The sequence below is a fragment of the Cynocephalus volans genome, chromosome 2 (genome assembly GCF_027409185.1).
Source record: "Cynocephalus volans isolate mCynVol1 chromosome 2, mCynVol1.pri, whole genome shotgun sequence".
In the NCBI taxonomy this organism is placed as follows: Eukaryota; Metazoa; Chordata; class Mammalia; order Dermoptera; family Cynocephalidae; genus Cynocephalus; species Cynocephalus volans.
The window spans coordinates 185,502,719-185,522,617 of record NC_084461.1 but is presented as its reverse complement, the minus strand read 5'-3'; the positions used below and the strand labels follow the sequence as shown (position 1 = coordinate 185,522,617).

General features: G+C 42.6%; 1 pseudogene; it reads right to left on the bottom strand.

The window, feature by feature from the left end:
- Positions 1–18,939: 18,939 nt before the first annotated feature.
- LOC134370722 (TLE family member 5-like) lies at positions 18,940–19,483 on the bottom strand (annotated as a pseudogene).
- Between the last annotated feature and the right edge of the window lie 416 nt (positions 19,484–19,899).

Below are 19,899 nucleotides of genomic sequence, written 5' to 3'. Positions count from 1 at the left end.
GGGCAGCGCCATCTGTCCAGTTGTGAGGTGGTGGGGGCTGTCTGGGGGTGACATTGGGGAGAATGACTGAGAATCCTCTCTGAATACTGTAGGAGTGAACACAACCCCCTGGGAAGAGGAGAAAAAGAAGGCATGTTCTGGAATGTTCTTGGAGCACCCTTATTTTGAAGTTTGGTTTTTAAAGTCAAATACCTTTGTGTTATATGAGTACTACTCTTTCCCTCAGATGCTTTAAAGTAGGGTCAGTGGTGAGTTGTTTGGCCTGTTATAGAAAAAAAATCTGATACTTGCTAAAATGGTAAAGCAGCCTTTATTCAGGACTATTGCAATTGGGGTCAAGATGGTCACAGAAGGAGAGGGATGGGGCTCAACTCTGAACGCACGCAGACAGCTGGGATTTTTAGTCAATGGGCAGAATGGGGATGGATGGAAAATCACTAAGAGGAGACATCAAGGGTAGGGGGACTCTTGCTAAACCGACAGAACGAGGCTCTTTCTGAAGGCAGGCCAGGGCAATCAGATATCAAGCGTGGGGGGTTCTCTAAGTTTAGCAGGATTCGTGCTAGGCAGGCTGAAGACAGGACCTGAGGACAAGGTCTAGTCAGAGGAAGTCTCAGAGGAGCCTAACTAAAATTTGGTCAAGGATAGAGTCTTTGTCATGCCTTGGGGATTCACCAGATCTTTTATAAAAGCAAATTTCAATACATAAAGTGGGATGTATTTTTAAGGTGGGAAATATATATATATATTTTAAAAATAGGAGGTATTCTGATTATTTAAATGGGAGGATTATTAGTGGTGAAATGAATAAATAAATTTATTTTAAGCAAGATGAAGCACTAAATCATTTTATACAAATATAAAGCTTTCCTGAAATTATAAATCAGTGGGAAAAGTTTGTTTGATTTACAAAAATAAAGTGGCAGACAAGGAAACAATTTCAGTGATCCTTTGTTTTTACCTTTGTGGAAAGAAAGAAATGGCATTAGTAACTTAAAATAGATTTTAAAAATAAAATAAAAGTATCAAATGCTTTTTGGAATATATGTGTATATGTATATATATATATATATATATATATATATGAATATATTCCACTGACATATAGTGAATAGGCTGATTTACATAAGCATACATGATTTATACAAACATCCATACTCCCCTGACTCACTTTATTAAATTTAAGGTACAAATGTTTCCCTGGAAATTTGTGTTTATATATTTTTTTCCCATTCCCCTTTAAAATCCCCCTTTTATCGCTATGGGGCAGTTCAGCCACAGTCTCTGGATTCGAATCCAGCGCCCTCTCATCCTAGCTGTGTGGCTGCAGCTTCTCTCACTATAAAGAGGGGGTAATAACGTGCTGCTTCACGGATCGGGTGAGCGAGCAGGGTGGGCACAGTGCCTGCACACTCGGGAGTAATTGACGTTTCTGATCGATGTCTTTGACCCACATTTGCCTATGTAAGACGGAGGCCCAGCCAATTAACTCTGCGCTGTATGTTAAAAAGAAAATCTTCATTATTCCAACTTGCCCATGGAGCTTTGGTCTGTCCCTAAACTTTTTCTTATATCACGTGGTTAAGGATGCGTTAGCAGCCCTTACTGGACCCGAGATTTCAAAAGACTCTGTGAATGCTTCTTTTTTATGGGATCGTCCAACTTTTAAAATCCATTTGTCTCTTATATATTAACCCTCTGATGTTCAAAACAGCATGAGAGTGTATAAACCTAGGATACAGATTTCTGCTTCAGCACAACACTTGCAGAGGTAGAATCAACTTGCTAAGAGGCTGGGCAACCTGGCCCTGGAATTCACTCCGGGAAGTGATCAGCTGCGGTTGGTTTCTCTGCCCTGCTAACTCAGCAGCCCTTGATGGGGCACTGGGTGAGTTTATGGTAGGATAGAAAACGTTCCCAGCCACAGGACAGCTTACCCAGAGGATTGGAACTCTGAAAGAATGAGAAAGGAATATGAATGAAACCAGCCAGATTTTGTTTGCTCCTGGTGGGAGAGGAAAAAGGAATAAGAACCAAAAATTTGGTATTGTTTTACCTGGAAGGTTCTTTTTCCACTTGGCGAGAGAATAAGATTTGATGGCTTTAGATGAGAGTCACCGGTGTGGTCCTTCACAAAGTCATGGGTACCTATTTTTAGAAGTGTCTTTTTCCAACTAGCTGTGTTCAATGTAATGCGCATCATTATAGTAGATAACTACCAATGATGTATGAACATTTTTTATTGAGACTTTTCTTTATAAGTACATTTAGCCTTTTCAGTTCAAATGTAAGGGTTGCTGAGTGAAATCTCAAGGGAGCAACATAATTGGACATGACCAAATGTGGGATTTTGGCAAATTCAGCCAAAATTCCTGCCTGTGACTTTCTGGTGATCAGTGGAAATGTGAAATGCATAGGAAGTGTCTTCTATTGAGCGTGAAGGCAAGTTTATACAGTACCAGGTGGTCTGGGGGGTACATGCGGTGTGAACATAATATCCAAGTTCATTGTGGTACTCGTGGCTATAACGCGGATTTGCTGTGCTGGGCTCTCTGTGCTGGGCTCCTCCCGGGTGGTCGCAGCTCGCTGAGTGTCTATATGCCATTGATTGGTCCTGAGACATCTGCTCTTCTTGTTTCCAATTGTTGTTTTCCATGTATAACACTGTAGAGTTTCATTTCAGCTTCCATATTTGATCTCTCCTATTGCTTCTTTAGCATTTTTTAAAAAAGAGATCTTTAACATATGGTCATTGCTTAAAAAATTTTTAATCTTTCGATTAAATAAATAAATGTTTAAAGACATATCCAATCTTAAAAACATTTTAATGCATAGTATCAAAGTCCAAACAGATGACACATATGATAAATTACATGTTGCAGAAATTCTAACTTTGATTTTGAGAACTAAAGCTTACTTTCTAAAGTCAAGTAAGGCCTCAGGGTTACGAATGGTTTTAATAGTAGTGATGAACTACCCATCACTTGTCCTTGTCAATGTTGATGAATTACTGGTCACAATCACGGGATGCTTGAGTGTTCGTGGACACGTGAAGATTATGTTCAGTCAAAAGTTGGAGAAATACTCCTGGGTCTTTTATATGCATAGACAATGCATTATGAATTACTTGGATGAGATTTTGTACCAGTCAGGGAGTTTGGTTGCAAACAACAGAAATGAACTGGCTAACTTGAGCTTCTGTATGGTGTCCTGTGGCTGCCCTCACAAAGCCCTACGTGCTGGGTGTCTTAAGACAATAGAAATTCATTCTCATACTTGTGGAGGCCAGAAGTCCTCAGGGCCATGCTCCCTCTGAGGTCCAAGGGAAAAATCTGTTCCATGCCTCTCTCCTAGCTTCTGGAGGCTGCCGGCAATCCTTGGCATTCCTCGGCTTGTAGACACATCACTCCAATCTCTGCCCCCATCTTCACATGGCCTTCTTCCCTCTGTGTGTGTCCCTGTGTCCGAATTTCCCTCTTCTTAGAAGGACAGCAGTCATATGGGATATAGGGCCCACCCTAATCTAGTATGACCTCATCTTAACTTGGTCACATCTGCAAAGACCCTGTTTCCAAATAAGGTCACATTCACAGGTTCCAGGTGGACCTGAATTTGGGGGGACACAATAGAACCCAGTATCAGGCATAGGCCAATGCCTGCATCTCAGCTATGGGCCGTGGAAATGTCTGCACCTCTGCCTTTGTTTGCCATACTGGGCAGTGGGTCCCCACCTCACAGAAAGACCCATGGAATGGGGGATTCCCTGGATGGGAGGGATGCCCGGATGCTTCACATTCAAAACAGGAGGCTTTTCCCAACTCTATGGCCTTATTGCAATAATGAGATTACACTAGCTCCATCAGGATAAAAATCAAATTTAACAGTAATTATGGAATATCTTTAATTCTCAATTTCTTCTGCTTCTACTTCTACTTGTTTTAATCATCAATGAGTATGGAATAAATATTGAATTAATGCACTCAAATTGAATTGAGTCTTTCTCCCACGTTAGGACTCTCAAGGCCATCTGAACAGATCTCTCTTCTATGATGGGTGTTCTAGAATCACCTTGTCGATCTGCAGTTCCGTCTGATGCTGAATCTGAATCTTCTTGCAGAAACAGATGCCTCCGTGATGGTGAATATGAAAGATGCATTCGATAACAGTCTGGACTTGATGTCCACTTTCTTCCCGGCATTTCTTCCCAGGTGTAGAGATTGGCAGGGGGGTTCCCGCATGCCTAAGCAGTGACTGCTGTACCAGTCAGAAGATGAGCTTCCCTTCCGACAACACGGGATGGGTCATCGGCTCCCCCCCCGCCCCTTGTCCTTCCTTTGCCCTATGTACCATGTGCCCTATCAGAACAGTAACGTGCGTGACCCACTGTGCAATAGGCAGAATATCTCCTAACGATGCTGCTTATTTTCTGGGCCACGGATATGGGGACCTGGCTTCCAAAAACCGGATGCTCATGCCCCTACATTATCCACCATGTATTATATAAAAGACCCTTGGCATGATTCAGTGAAAAAGCCTCTTGGTAAATCAGCACCTCAGTCACCTCTACCTGAGTTGATCACAAGCCTCCCAGGGGATACAGGAGGCAGTCCAGACACTTTACTCATAGGCTGTCTTGGCTTTTGTACTCCTCTGCCAACCATGTTGCCTGGCAAGTCATGGACTCAAGGTCAACCAAAGGGTTTACTTTTTCCAGCATGGATTTTTTTTTTTTTTTTTTCCATAGCAAAACAGAAGAGAGCAGCAGGACAGAAAAGGGAAGAGGGTGCCAGGATCTCGTGTGACTGAAGTCAGAGTTTCTGAGCCTCGGCACTGCTGAGAGTTTGGGATGGATCATTCTCTGTTGTGGCAGCTGTGGTGTGCTTGCAGCTCCTGAGCAGCAGCCCTGACCTCTACCCACCTGATTCCAAGAGCATCTTCCCAGTTGTGGCAACCAAAAATATCTCTAGACATTGCCAAATGCCCCCTGGGGCAGTGAGGGGGCACAATCTTCCCTGGTTGGGAACCACTGATCCAGGCCATTATTTTGGATTTGATCCTGAAAATACACACGTGTGTGCCTTAGGCATTTGGACAAAGTACACATGTGTGTGCCTTAGGCATTGGAGGAACAGCTTCTGTGCCCGCTTGCCAAGTCTTGGTTTCGCCCCAGCTCTTTATCAAGGGTGAGAGGGCAATCAAACACATTACTAAGTTGCTGTGAATGACAGCTCCACCCCAGAAACAAAGGGCTGGGCTTCCTAGAGCACAATGAGGGAAGGAGTGAGTCTCCTGGGTTCCTTAATTCAGATTTTTGCTGTAGGTATCTCAGCTCCTCAATAAAATGTGAATATTAGGAGAAAGGAAGGATTAACTCAGCAAAAATTTGAAGTTAGGCCCTGCTGTAGGTGCTGCACAAGAAGAAATGAACTTTTCTTTGGAGACAAAGGTCTCGTCCCTCGTGGAGCTTATCCTCTGGCCATGGGGTGCGTGCTGTTGTATATAATATCATAAAATGATCATGACCGCTGCTCCATGGAAAGCTGCTGTCAAACTATTCAGTGCTTCTCCCCAGCTTGTTTAGATTCCTGTATTTCTTTTTTGATCTCCTTTACTTAGATTCACATCCTACATTCCCAAAGAACAGGGGACACAGAAGGCAAGACAGTCCTATGCCCAGCACAGCATCCCGGGAAGCAATGTGGGTGCTCTTAGGGTCATGGTGGCATTAACGCCATCAAGGTGATGTGAGACCTGGGCAACCCCTGAAGAGCCAGAGATTCTGTGCTCATGTGGGTCATCACAGGAACTCGGTAGTTGCTTCTGGCCATGAATTCAAGGCTGGGTGGGCAACCTTTCATATATTCTCTGAAATAGATTGCACCTTGAGGATTTCAACACAAAGGATGAAGGAAATAATTGTGGAACGATATTGGAGATGCTTTTGCAAGGTGTCTGCTTCTCCCCTTTGAGCATCTGAAAGGTCTTGCCTCTTGGTGGCTGCTTTGCTGAAGGGTTGAGGGAAGGACAAGGAGAGCTGCCTGTCGTGACTTTTGTATATGCCTTCGGGAATTTCTGTAGCAGAAACTGAAGTGACATGGTTTAGCTGGTAGATCTAAGTTTTTAACAAAGGAATACAAAGGATAAGCAAACACCCTTTCATCCTGGGTCCCTTCTCCTGACCCTGTGGCTCATGACACCCAAGGAATAACCAGTTACTGCTGGACAGAGGAGAGTATTCCATGAAGGAGCTATATGTGTCTCAGAGGAGCAGCCTGCACACTGGGGTGCACGTGATGCCATCCATGGAGGAAGCAGAAGGAAAACAGGAAAGCTCCTATTTATGTGTTTTGTATCGTGTCATTATGGAATTTTAATTTTTTGATACATTTTTAGGGCATGGTATATATAGTACATCAACCGGTGTGTGTGTGTGTGTGTGTGTGTGTGTGTGTCTGTCTCTCTCTCACACACACACACACACTCACACCTGGCAGTTATGGAGGGGCACTGCTCAGATCTCCCTTTAAGAAAGAATCTGTCCAGCTGCAGGAGTAGAGGTATCTGATGGAATGAGCAGTTACATGTGCCTCAGGCTCCTCCTGAGCTTTTGAACAGAGGCAGCTGCAAATGATGACCAAGCAGAGCAGGGGTCCTGGGATCTGGCTGTTTCTGCCCAACTCTGGACTCCTTGAATGGAAAGCCTGTGCTCTGGAGTCTTGGTCGGGTTGGCTGAGACAGTCAGATCTGCACGGTGCCGAGACTTTCTCTGCCCAGTCCTGTTCCTCTCCCCTTTACCTTTTACAGAGGTCACCCCAATAAACTCTTGCCCTCCCAACTCCATCTCAATGTCTGCTTCTTGGAAGATCCAACTGACACCATGCTCATTTCTGTTTTCCTAATAGGGATGCATGATTAGAAATATTCGGAGACCCTGTTGTAGAGGGTGCTATGGGAGAATCTGAGAGGGAAGAGACGGTGTAGAGTATAATTCCTGGTTCCTGTGACCTCATTTATTCTCTATCACATACCCCTGGAGTGAGGGAGGGGATGCATTCACTCCTGCTTTCCAGATGGGAAAAAATAAGGGCCAAGAGATTTTGTTAATTTGGTATTTTATAGGCCAGGAGGCAGTGAGCTCGCCTTGGGATTCAGGCTTGGGGAGTTTAGTGAACAAAAGAGTAGGCTGGTCTGTTTCCAAAAGGGAAATGATTACTTTTTTTGTAGACAGGGTCCCCAAAGGAGGTCAGTATGCAGAGGAAAAGGCCTCACTTTGTCTTTTTACTTCCCACTGGCAACAGCTCTTTGTGTGAGCAGTTGGGGGAATGTGCTGCGGTACTGCACAGACCTGGTCTGTTCCCTGTGCAAACATGTCTGGGTGCTGTGGGTGCCAGCTGCCCTGGAGACAAGCTTTCTGCGACAAGTGTCCTCCCCAACTCAGCTCCTGAATTTCTTTTCCCTTAAAAAAAAAATCTCTGCTTATCAATCTTTTAAAAAAGAAGTTTAGAGGAGAACAGTTAAGAGTCAGGAGAGCCAGGTTTCTATTCCATTCTTTCTATCATTTCCCAGTCCTGGTAATATAGACCCTTCATGGTATTATGGAACCTGCTGTGCTTTCTGAGCATTTGACCCTATCCCTGTCATCTGTGACAGTGACTAACCTCCTCTGAAGAGCCAGATGTCAGTCGAATACCATTCCATGACCCTGGGACTCTGGTCTGTCTTGGTCTCCCCAGATTAGTGCTGTGTGAGCACTAATCCCTGATTTATGCTGTAGCCTAAGCCTATTCCCTTATCCAAGTCACCTCCCCACCAACCATTCTCCCTTCTTCCTTATTAATACAAAATTCTAATTGTTTTGGTATCTAGGTGTAAATCAGTAAGGCCATCCTGTTCTCTTTGACAGTGATTGGTCATTGGGGTGGGCATGTGACCCAGGTTTAGCCAATGAGACATGAGGAAAAGTCTGATGGGAGCACATGGGAAAGATTTTCCTTCAGGGCACAAGGGGAGAACAGTTCAATTTCTGTGAATTCAGCTACCACTGAAATTCTAACGAATTCCCAAACTAGGTTGAACCATATGAAATTGCTGATATGACTGTTTTTGAGCCCCCCCCACAAAAAAAATAAATAAAGACAGTTTCATATAGTTCACTCTATACGTGTACGGCCCAGAGGAAATAGAATCAAGGGAGTAAAGTAGTCAAAGAGAATGTAAGAATGGTAGACAGCAAAGATGATCTGACATAAGGACCAATTGTAACCCAGAAGCAGAGTAATCAACAAACGGAACCAAAATGGTATTCAGAGTTGGAAGAAATTTTCCTGGAAATAAAGGAAGTACTGAATTGCAGCTTAAGAAAGCACACTATGTTCCTGGAAAAATTTAGGTTTTTGATTGATACTAATTGACATTAAAACTGTTTGGGTTCAATTAATAAGCTTTAAGGATAAAGAAAGAATTTTTCAGTTATTTTGGTGGAAAAGGTAAGTAATATTTAGGAAAGAAAATAGACCTTAGATTTTCTACATCAATATTTAGTGCTAGAAAACAGTGCAGTCTTATCTATAAAATTCTAAGGAAAAGATGTTTGGCTCAAGGATTTTATACCCAGCTGAGTTGTCATGTAAGCATCATGATGTGACTTAAGTTTTAAAGGATCATTCTGGCTGGTATGTGGAGAATAAGCTATGAGGAATGGATGGTCAATGGCTTCCTGTATAATTCAGAATAAACCCCAAATACTTACCAAAGTCTATAAACCCCTCCCTGACCTGTCCACCTGCTATCTTCTGACTCTGTCTTGTCACTACTCTCCCCTTCTCATTCTGCTCCTTGAACACTCTTAGCACATTCTTGCCTCAGTGACTTGTACTTGCTATACTGGAATGCTCTTTCTTCTAGATATCTGCATGGTTAGTTCCCATATTGCATTTGGATCTCTGGTTAAATGCCATCTTGTCTATGAGGGCTTGCCTCACCATCTGCCTGCTTTTTTCTCCATAGGGCTTACCACCACCTAATATATTTCATATATTTGATGATTTATTCTGCTTACTAATGTCTCCCTGCATTAGAACATTAAGGCAACAGGCTGTCTTTTTCAAATACTGGAGGACTATAATGTTTATAAATTTTTTTGTTTGTTTTAAAAAAGTCATTTGAAGATAAAACCCAGCTAATGTAAAGATGAGTGGAAAAACTGTAGCAAAAGGATTAGTACAACATCAGTGCAGGGTCCCACTGGAGCTATGTCTACAAAGTTCCAGAGGGAATATGAGACCCAAGAATTTTATACCCAGTCATGTTGTCCTTAGATTATAAAGGCAACAGAAAGACATTCTCAAGCAAGAAATATGAGGCATCTTCAAAAAATTCATGGAAAGATTTGTATTATCTCTTAATTCTATTTTTTAATGAATTTTCTGAAGTATCTGCATATTCTTCTTGAAACCAACCAAAAAATAAATTAAAATAAAAAACTCAGGAATGAAGAAAATGTAATATAACGAATAGCGGTGAGCACTGAATCATTCACTTCAACATGAGATTTTTTAAAAAAAATTACGGTTATTTTGAAAATGTTTGTAAATACTGACAAAGCTAAAAAAATATATAATGGACAAAAAGTAGGAGGTTTGAAGAGGGGAAATGGGAGGAATTTTAACAGTGTTAATTTCCTCATTGTTCAGATCAGAGTTAGGCGATACTGCCTAATTTAAAATGGAGTTGAAAATATTGACAGCCCCCCAAGCTACTAAGTTTTTTTATAGTCCATTTTGCATAATTTTAAAGGAAAGAATTTAAAGAACTGTAGATCTTGTTAAAAACACGATCTTAAATTTACTAATTCCTAAAGTTTTACTTCCCTTTCTTATTCTTTGTTTAAATTCAAGTAAAATTAAGTGTAATGCTTTTTATTTAAAAATACTGTGTTTGGTGTGACATTGCTTTTATAAAACTCGGTCTATCTGCACACCTGCCCATCTGCTCACCCATCACCCACCTCCCACATGCCCACCTTGCAACCTCCAGCTACTTTATACATGCATAGAAGATGTCTGGAGTAATATTCGCCTAACGTTAATAGCTGTTATTTTCAGGTAGCAGGAGTTGGGATGTTTTTCTTTTTTGTACTTTTCTGTATTTCTTGAGTTTTAGTAATTGACAAGGTATTATTTTTACAAAAACAATAAAATCATTCTTCTGACTGTCCTACCTTCAGATATGATCACTTCCCTCTCTTTGCCCCATTTTGTTCTTTAAAAAAATTTTTTTTAATTGACATATAATAATTGTACATATTTATGGGGTACAGAGTCATATTTCAATACATGTATGCACAGTGTGGCGATCAAATCAAGCAAATTAACATATCCGTCACTTCTTTGCCCCATTTCCTTGAGGGAAGATCCAGGCTGTCGAGGACGGTGTGCAGACTTTCTTGTCACCTGGCACCACCAGACTCCCGGTCTCCTCCCATGCCACTGCCCGCCCTACCTCCTGGGGCCTATCTCCTCCAGTACACCCTGCATTCTCTCCTTCCTCCCTGTGCTTTCCACAGGCAGTGACTTCTTCTTGGAAAATCCTTCCCCTAATCACCCCTTTAAGACCTCACCTGGCCAACTTCTGCTACCTTCAGCCTCAGGCCGTGGCTTGAATGAGATCATTAACCATGTTTCAGTGGCAGAATGTCAGCTCTGTAGGGCCGGGGCCATGTTAATCTTGTTCACTGTTGTGCTTCCAGTCCCTATAACGGTGTCTGGTGCAGAGTCAATAGTTAATAAATTAAATATAGGAAGAAAGATGAAAAGGAGGGTAAAAAGGACAGACGTGTTATGTTCAGTAAATACTCACCCACTGCCCAACCAACTTCCAGCTAAAATCCCGTCGCTTGTTGCTCTTCATCTATTTATTTCCGACAGAAAGGCAGGATGACCTGCAAATTCTACTGAAAGATGTGGGTGAAGCAGCTGACATGGGGCCCATGGCCTGATGACGTGATGACAGTGATGATACTGACAGCAGCAGCTGCCTCTGGTCAATCTCCTGCTGTGGACCAGCCACAGAGGAGCTGAGTGTCCTCTGTGTGCTCTTGGTGAAGGTCTGGGGAGTCCTCTGCCTCCAGGGTGAGTGAAGCAACCAGAGCTCTGGAAGTGGGAGTTTATGTCCACAGTGGACAAATGTAGAAACTGTGATTTCTGGACTGAGACAGGAAGGTGGCTCTGGGGTCTTGGTGGTGTTCTGCCTTCTGCGGGTGTTTCCTCTCCCCTGAGGGCTGCCTCCTGATCCCTGACAATCGTGCAGCTCTGAGCGGGGCTTACCCCTCCATGGAGAGCTCCCCGATTCCCTCTGGCTCCCTGTAAGCACCCCCTACCTTTATTCCTAAAGAGCTATAGTAGGAAGTTTGAAAATGTGTTTCCCATGTACAGATAAAGAATATTGAATGTTTCTATTCTCAAGTCATCAAGACAATGTTTATGATTCTCAAGTCGAATTGAGGTTCCTCAAAGATGGCAAATCTTCGTTTTCTTTAGTCTTTTCTCACAAAATGAAACTCTGCCCATCATAGTAAATGCTCACTAGTGAATAGGTAAAAATAAAAGCAAGTTTTACTTTGGGGCTTGAGAAAGTTATCTGGTTTTGAATTGACTTGGAGTCTAGAAGATTCCTGGACAAAATGGCTTTTCCTGGTATCACTATAAAATTGGGCACCTGTGTATAAAAAGTGGGTGATTCACTAACATTAGAAATGTTTCTTTTTGTCCTATTGCTAGGAAGTGAGTTTTAAGAACCAGCTCCAAAGGCAAGACTTTCCTGTGACTATTCTTGAATCTGTTCTGTCATGATACACCTCACTTTCCACAGTTGAAACTTACATAAGAAGAATTTAGTCTAGTCCAACTAATTGTGGGGTCTGTGTGAATTCAGTTTTGTTAACTTAGCTTCTTCCCTTAAGGAATTAGGCGAATGCAAGAAAATTCAGTCATTAGATCTTTTGGATTTCAAACAACTTGTAGGCCTAATCCATGTTTTTTCCACTGGCCATTGTGTGTGTGTACATGCACATGGGTATCGTTAACTTAAATAAACATTTGTTTTCTCTGTTCATTCTTTCCTTTGGGGCATTTGTAGAAATATGACCTTCTTAGGCTGAAATTGGAATTTATTTCTAAATACATGCTAGAAGACGGAAGGAAGGCTGTCTTCCCTCTTTTGTGAAATAGGTTCACCGAGTTCATCTTTGTTGCAGATGTTTGGGTTAAATGAAGACATTAGTGCTTCACTTCCTAATAAAGTTAATTTAAAAAAATATTTAGTGAGAACAGAGAAAACTCTTGCTAAATCTGTCTACTTCCAAGAAATGACAAATTTTGGAAGGATGTAAAGGTGGTCTTTGCTTGGTCTATAGACAGAGGTGCAGACTAAGGATCTTTAGGACATTCAGGGATTTAATTTTCTGGTGATAAAGAAATCAGATGAGTTCTTTGGTATGATTTTTTTCCCCCACCAGGCATCCATATCTCTAGGGGAAGTTGGGATTTCCATATTGGGCAGGGTGAAGTTGGTTAATTTCTTGAGTACCCAACACTTAGGGTGCACATGTCTAAGGATGAACCCTTGTCCATCATGGACATGGTAGACAGCCTTTGACAAATTATTTTAACTCCTATGGGTTGAGTTATTTCTTAAGTGAAAAAAAATTTGCCCTCGCTGTCTTTAACAGGGAGGAGATGACAGGGAAGGGTGTTGTGGAAATGCATGCGGTGCCCCCCAGTGTCATCTCCTCACTTCTGGGGTCCCACAGATACCTCACTGCTCCTGGCGTGCCTTCAGTCATGTAAATATTGACTCAGGGTTAGAAAGGAACCTTCAAGCTCAGACATCCCCACTCAGGTTTCCAGTTGTGAGCCTTTTCACAAATTGGATTCTGCAATCTTGCTCTGTTTAGTTGAAAACCCTCAATAGAAGCTCTGAAATATAAGGGAAGAGGGGACTTACGAGGATCTTCCCTCCATGAAATGCAAAAGCTCCATAAGCTGTTCATTGGTCCCTTCCCAGCTCTAATGTCCAGGCATCTGCAGCTCTAGGAGGCAGAGTGGAAAGAGCCTTTGGCTTCAGAGAAAGGTGGGGGAGAGCTTCAGGGGAAGAGGGCAGATATGAGCAAAAAAGCCCTCTTTCAGAAAAGTAAAAGCAGGTGACAGAGGAAGCAGCGAGGGAAAAACAAAACCCCACCTCCCATGCTAACAGAAAATGCGACAAACGTTCCCCATGATTTGTCAGTTGAGAATAAGCTAGATCTGTTCCACATTTCTCTCTCCTCCTTCTGCCTTTGTACATATTTCCTGTGCAGACAGCTTCAAGAGACATTTCCTGTGAAGGTTATTTTTTCAAAACCTCTCTCTCTCTGCTAGAATAGGACATTGTCGCTACAGAGAACGCAGCAAGGGGGCAGCCCAGCACAACACATGAGAAACGGAGGTTCTTCAGCCTTCAAACACGCAGGAGAGAAACACCATTCACTTCCTTTGAAGAGTCCCTTTCTCTGTTTTTTCTAGGATCAAGAGGTTTCCTGTAATACACTGGCATATTTTTTAAAATCCATTTACCATTAGCTGGAAGTAAAGAGTGGAAAATATAGTGAATTGTGGAAAGAAGTGGAACACAGGTATAAGTGTCAAGCATGTGGTTTTATAGGCACATAGAAATCTTCCCTTTAAAAACCATTGATTATTATTTTTAGAATTAAAATTGGTCTTAGGGTGGCCCAAAAGAAGGAGTGAGAAAAGAACATCTCAACTTTTACCATAGAGTTCAACCCAGTGGTGTAAGTACCTTCCACAATTCAACAAATAATATGTTAACCACCCACTGTCTGCGAGCGAGGCGGAGGCTATCGACTTAGAGGCAATTGCAACTTAGATATGGTCTAAGAGGTTTGCATCTGATTAGGAGGAGCAGACAGAGTCACAAATGACTCTAACAGAAAGCTAAGCATGTCACAGTCACCAGGAAAGCACACACCAGGTGTGAATAGAGAGAAGGGAGGGCTTCATGGAGTTGGAAGCATTGGTGAGGGACCTTGAGGGATGGTGCTGCAGAGAGTGGCCCGAAGCTCACTAATCCCATGTTATCTTCCAGGGCACACAATGAAGTTATGTTTGGGCCATGCAACAGAGTCAATAGGGTGCTGGTGGAAGTGAAATCCCTTCCCCTTCCACATGGATAAGTGGTGGAAGCCAAGATCCTTGAGTTGTTGAAAAGAGAGCTGCTGTGGAGAGCTGCCCACCTGGCATTAGACTGTAATGTAAGGGAAGAGTTGAATTAAGCCTTTTAAACCTCAACAATGAGATGCTGGGGCTATTTGTTATAGCACGTAGTGTCTCTTCTCCTAACTAGGACAGATGAATAGGTTCTGACCAGTGGAAATGTGGGACTTCTTCCCTGAGACTCCTTCCAAGGGTGCCTCTGTTGTGATACTCACCATGCTTGTTGATATTGCTTGTCTGCTGTCTGCCATCTTCTAGAGGGACCATGTCTATATTGTTCTCTGTAGTACCCCTAGGGCCTGGCACAGTGCACCAATCACACACAGTCGCTCTTTAACAAATGTGTGTTAAATGAAATGGGTAAGAGTGGGCTTTGTTTGGGAAAAATCGAATCATCTAGGTTCATGAAACTGTAGAGTATTTACAGAAAGGAGCTGGACATTTAGGTGGGACTATGTTGGGGACCGTTAAACATGAGATGAGAAATTGGTGTTTGTGTTGGTGGGCTGTCTACTGAAGCCTTCCCCCTCCTTCTCTTCCCACTGTAATACCTCACAAGCCCTTTCCTTTTTAAACCTCAACAATGTATTTAAAGTTGCCTATATCTCCAGTCCAACTCTTCTGGTAATTCTTCCAAACCCAAGAAGTGTTAGCCTTACTTATTCTAAAGGAACAACAGAGAAAGTGAGAGAGAAAGAGGCTGAGAAAGAGAGAGAAAGATTGAGAGAGAGAGATATCTATGATCCCTGTAGTAAGAAGCTTTTTGTTTGAAGATGGCAGAAAACCCAACTCAGCTGGCTTAAGGTTAAAAACTATTGGCTCATATTACTGAGAAATCCAGGATAGATATGCTGGTTCAGGCATGGATGGATCAAGGTTCTTAAACAGTGGTGTCAAAAATTTCTGCTTTCTTTGCTTATTGGAAGTGACAGTGTGCCAGTTCTGAGCTTAGGCTTTAACAGGCACTGTGTGTTTCCACTTGTCCTCATGCATCTCTGTTATCACCATGAGAAGAGCTGGCCTTGGGGGCTATTGTCTATTCAGATGGAGTCCCCATATGAACACTTGGAGCCCACACCTCAGCAAACAACCTGGAACCATAGCTGGAAGTAGAGCTAGGATGGCCAACCTTCCCAGTTTGCTCAGGACTTTCTGGTTTTAAACTTCCAGGTTTTAAAACTGAAAGTCCCACATCCCTAAAATCTCCTTTATCCTGGGAAAACTGGAACAGTTGGTCACCCTAAATAGAGCAGCCCAGCTGAGCCTAGAAGATCAGCCAACAATTCACCAATCTGAATGATGAGAAATAAATGTTTACTGTCGAGTGTCACTGACATTTTTATGGTTGCTTGTTACACAGCAATAGCTGGCTGATACAGTGAATTTACTAGAACACTGTTAAGCCTCATGAATTCATGTCACAGAAAAGCAATTGTTGTGATAAAGTTCAATGCAGTGTTTGCCATAAAAATACAAGTGCATCATGGAATCACAGAACTGATATGGAAATAGAGAAATTATCTGGGCCAAGCTACTGCCTTTAAGCAAGTAATCATAATAGGCTACTTATTTATTTTTATTCTTTTATATGTATCTTGTCACCCAAATTAAATAATAAACAACTTGAACTCATTATAATATATAAAATTATTTATGCTAATTTTATTTGAGGTCCTCTCATTATGTCTTCATCATGATAGATGCCAAGTAAATGGTACAGGTGGTGAATGTAATGATGTATGAGAAATACTAATTGATGTGGATGACATCCCTTTCCCTTGGTTCCAGATAAGGTGCTCCTACTTTATGCTTCCCTAACATCTGCCCCAATCTAATACTTGACACACTTTGTTCTAGTTATATTTATTTCTCTATGGCCACTACTGATCTGTAAGTTACAGGAAGCCAGGATTTACGTGTGTGTCGTGCCCTGTACAGGGGTATCTCAAAAAGTTCGTGAAAAAATAGAATTAAAAGATAATACGAATATTTCCGCGAACTTTCTGAAGTACCCTAGTTTCAGTTTGCTAGGGTTGCTGTAACTAATGCCACAGCCTGGGTGGCTTAAATAACATAGATTTGTTTTCTCACAGTTCTATAGGCTAAAATCCAAGATCCACGCATCAGTAGGTCTGTCCTCTTCTGTGTCCTCTGCACTTGGCTTATAGGTGGCCTATGTCTTGCTGTGTCTTCACATGGTCATTCCTCCGTCTGAGCGTGTTTCTGCTGCCTCCCTGTGTATCCAAATTTTGTCTTATCATGACAACAGTCATATTGGATTAGGGCCCACCCTAAAGACCTTGTTTTAACTTAATCACCTCTTTTAAGATTTTATCTCTAAGTAGAGTCACATTCTGAGGTACTCGGAATTAGGACTTCAATATATGAATTTGGATGGGTGGGTGGGCCACAATTTGGCCCATAACATTCCCCTGGCACAGTGTCTGAATGAATAAATAAATGAGCTAATACGTTTGGTGCTGAGTTTTTTTCTAGGAACATTTTGATTGCTCTGTGTTTCCCCCTTCATCTTGATCACAGGCATTGTTGAAATGAAGAGCTCCTAGCTGCTGCTGTTGCAAGGTTTAGAGCATATGCCGCCTGCATCCACGTACTCTCAGCAACAGGAGAGGAAGCGAGTAGGAGCTTAACAAGAGACTAACGGATGCAGAGGGCAAGATAAAGACTTAGTTTAAACAATCTGATATATTTTCAAGCTTTTTATGGTTGCCAGACTGACCTTGGACAGAGGAGAAGGGATAAATAGAGGCTGGTGGAACTCACTGACACTCACTGTTTTACATATTCACGCGCCTTTGATGAAGACAGTCGCATTATCAGTTTACGTGAATATTTGCTTATGAAGTTTTTGTCTTTCAGAGAGACACTCCTTTGGGTGTCTTAATTTAAGGCATCAAGGAGTATATGGTCCAGGAGGCTGGACTTTGAGCCACAGGCCACCAGTGCTTTTGACTTTGTGCATAACTTGAGGCTAATCAGTTGGTCTCTGTGTAATCCAGAGTCTTCATCTGTGATGTAAGAAGAATAAACAGGCAAATGAGGTTGTAAACTACTCTACCAGTGAAATTTAATTGATACTTCTTTTAACAAACCAACCCAAATTGTTAGTCCATAGATCATCCATTTTCTTTGTTTCCCATAGTGTACCAGTCAGGATGGGCTAGGTTATGCTGCAGTAACAAATATCACAATTTTACTGACTTATAACAAAAGAAGTTTTTTCTTGCTCATGCTACATGTCCATTTTGGGTCAGCTGTGGCTGTGTTCCATGTCCTCTCTGCTCTGGAACCCTGCATAATGGAGCAGCCTCTATTTGGAGATTATCCCTCATTGTGGCAAAAGGAAAAAAAGAACACGGTGAACCAGGCACTACAGCTTCTTTTCAGAAGTGACACATGTCACTTCAACATCCATTTCCTACATTCTACAAGTCATGTGGCCAAGCCTGTCACCAATGGGGCAAGAAAGTATAATCCTTCCTCAGGGAGGGACAACAGACATTTTGGGACAGTAATATAGTTTGCCACCATTGGTGCATATAGAGTACTAATCGTGTTTAGCCTAGTGTTGTAAATGCCAGCTGATGCCTTTAATAGGGGCTTCCGGGTACCCTGAGTAAAGCAACTCATAAGTTCACCAGGTAAATCAGTTATTTACCAGGAAAGCAATGGGAAGACCTAGAGAAGTAACAGTGGAACTATAAAGAAATGAGTGGGTAAAAAAGATGTTGTGGAGGTAGAATCAGTTGAGCTGATTAATGTATTAGAGTTTTAGGAATTTGACACTGACGCTTTTGAGGAAGAATAAATAGGCAAGGGTAACTAGGAATTTTTAATAAGAAGACTAATGGAGAGGGACTTACCCAACAAGACAGTAAACATATTGTGAAGCTGTAATAATTACAGAGAATGGCATTAAGTCTAGAATACACAGGCCAATCAAGGGACAGAATAGAAAGCTCAAAAACAGATCACTTGTTTTTTTTTTTAAAGTACCCTCATCTTTATTTGGGAAGGGGAGAAGAGAAAGCCTGGGCCACCCACCCCCACCTTGTTTGTCCCAGCTAAGCTAGCTTCCCTTTGCCTCCTCTTTTGTGGGGGAGGGGGGAGGACCAGGTGGATGTGGAGCATCTGGAACTAGTGGAGGTGAGTGGGGTGAGAGATGGGTCCCAGTGGGGAGACATGGGGTGCCTGGGGTGGGAAGAGGCAGCTACCATGATGTTTGAATGTAGTGCCAGGGTGGGAGGCTGTGGCATGTGCCCTGAGGGGCCTGGCAAGCAGACTGTTATTTACATGAGTGTGAACTGGGGAAGTGCCAGGGGTATTAGGTTTCTTGAGGTTTTGCTCCCTTATGAACTTGTCTCCCATTTGCCCCTCCAGGCCTCAGCTTGCCTCATCTGTGGTATGAGCAGGAATTCACCTATTCAGGCTGTAGGGGAGGAAGAGGAGGGAAGCCAGGACTGGGGGGTGTTGGAGCAAAGCAGCAGGGTGGCACATGAGCAGGAGTAGGACCCCAGCAGGTGGCTACCATAAGTACTATTGGAGTTTAGCCAATCCTGGGCTACACTGTGTCTTGCACTAAACATTCTTTTCTCTCCAGGCCTCTGTCTCCTCTTTGTCCCCCCACCATCCCCATCCTGGCTGCCTGCTAATCTGACTTCTTGCCATCATCTTCCTGGTGGGTGTCACCATCGTGGCTGTTCTTGTCTTCCTTGGAGACGTGGGACAGTGAGAGGAGGCCAGCGCCTGTGCTGATCACTGGCAGCAAAGGTGGCTGCAGCCCCACAGGCAGTGGGGTTAGGGGCAGGGCCAGAGCCTGCAGCTGGGACAGCTGGTGGGCTTGGAGCTGCTGTCAGATGATGGAGCGGTGATCTGCTTAGCTCTCTTGATGGATCCCAAGAGCTGCTGCTCTTCGGAGAGGTGGGGCAGGACCTGGGCACAAATCTCATTCAGCCTCTTGACGATTTCAGCCTGCTTGTGCATCTCAGTGTCCAGGCTGTAGGACATCTTGTAGTACACCACAGAATGACACTGTATCTCCGACTTCTCACTGGCCAGCTCGTCACATGCGAGCTTCAGGCTGTGATACTGAGCCTGCAGCGGTTGACATTTGTCTTTGATGTGGTTCAGGATTCAGAGATTGTGAATTTCAGTTGCTGGGTAGGTGCAGCAAGCCCTACTGCCTTGGGCATGGCGCGAAGATATGTTTAGTTACAATAAAGGATGCACCCCCAAAGAATGGAAGGGATAGCTTAGTTAATACATAGTTAATAAACAGTTTCGGGAAAATTGAGTCGGGAAAAAAAATCAATTAATAATCTCACCTCATCCCAAATAAATTTTAGTTGCATTAAGGAAATACATGTATAAATACAATCATGGATAAATTAGAAGAAACTATGAGCAATGGTGTTTATGTGCTCTCCGGATAAGAAAGTTCTTTCTTTCCAAGTGTAAAAGCAACAGGAAAAAATCCTTCAGTAAAGAAATGAATATATTGACAACTTAAAAATTTTAATTTCCATGCACATATATACAAAGAATCTTATAGAAAATGAAAAGCCAAAGATTAACTGGGAAAATAAATATTAGTTCAAATGTATTGGAG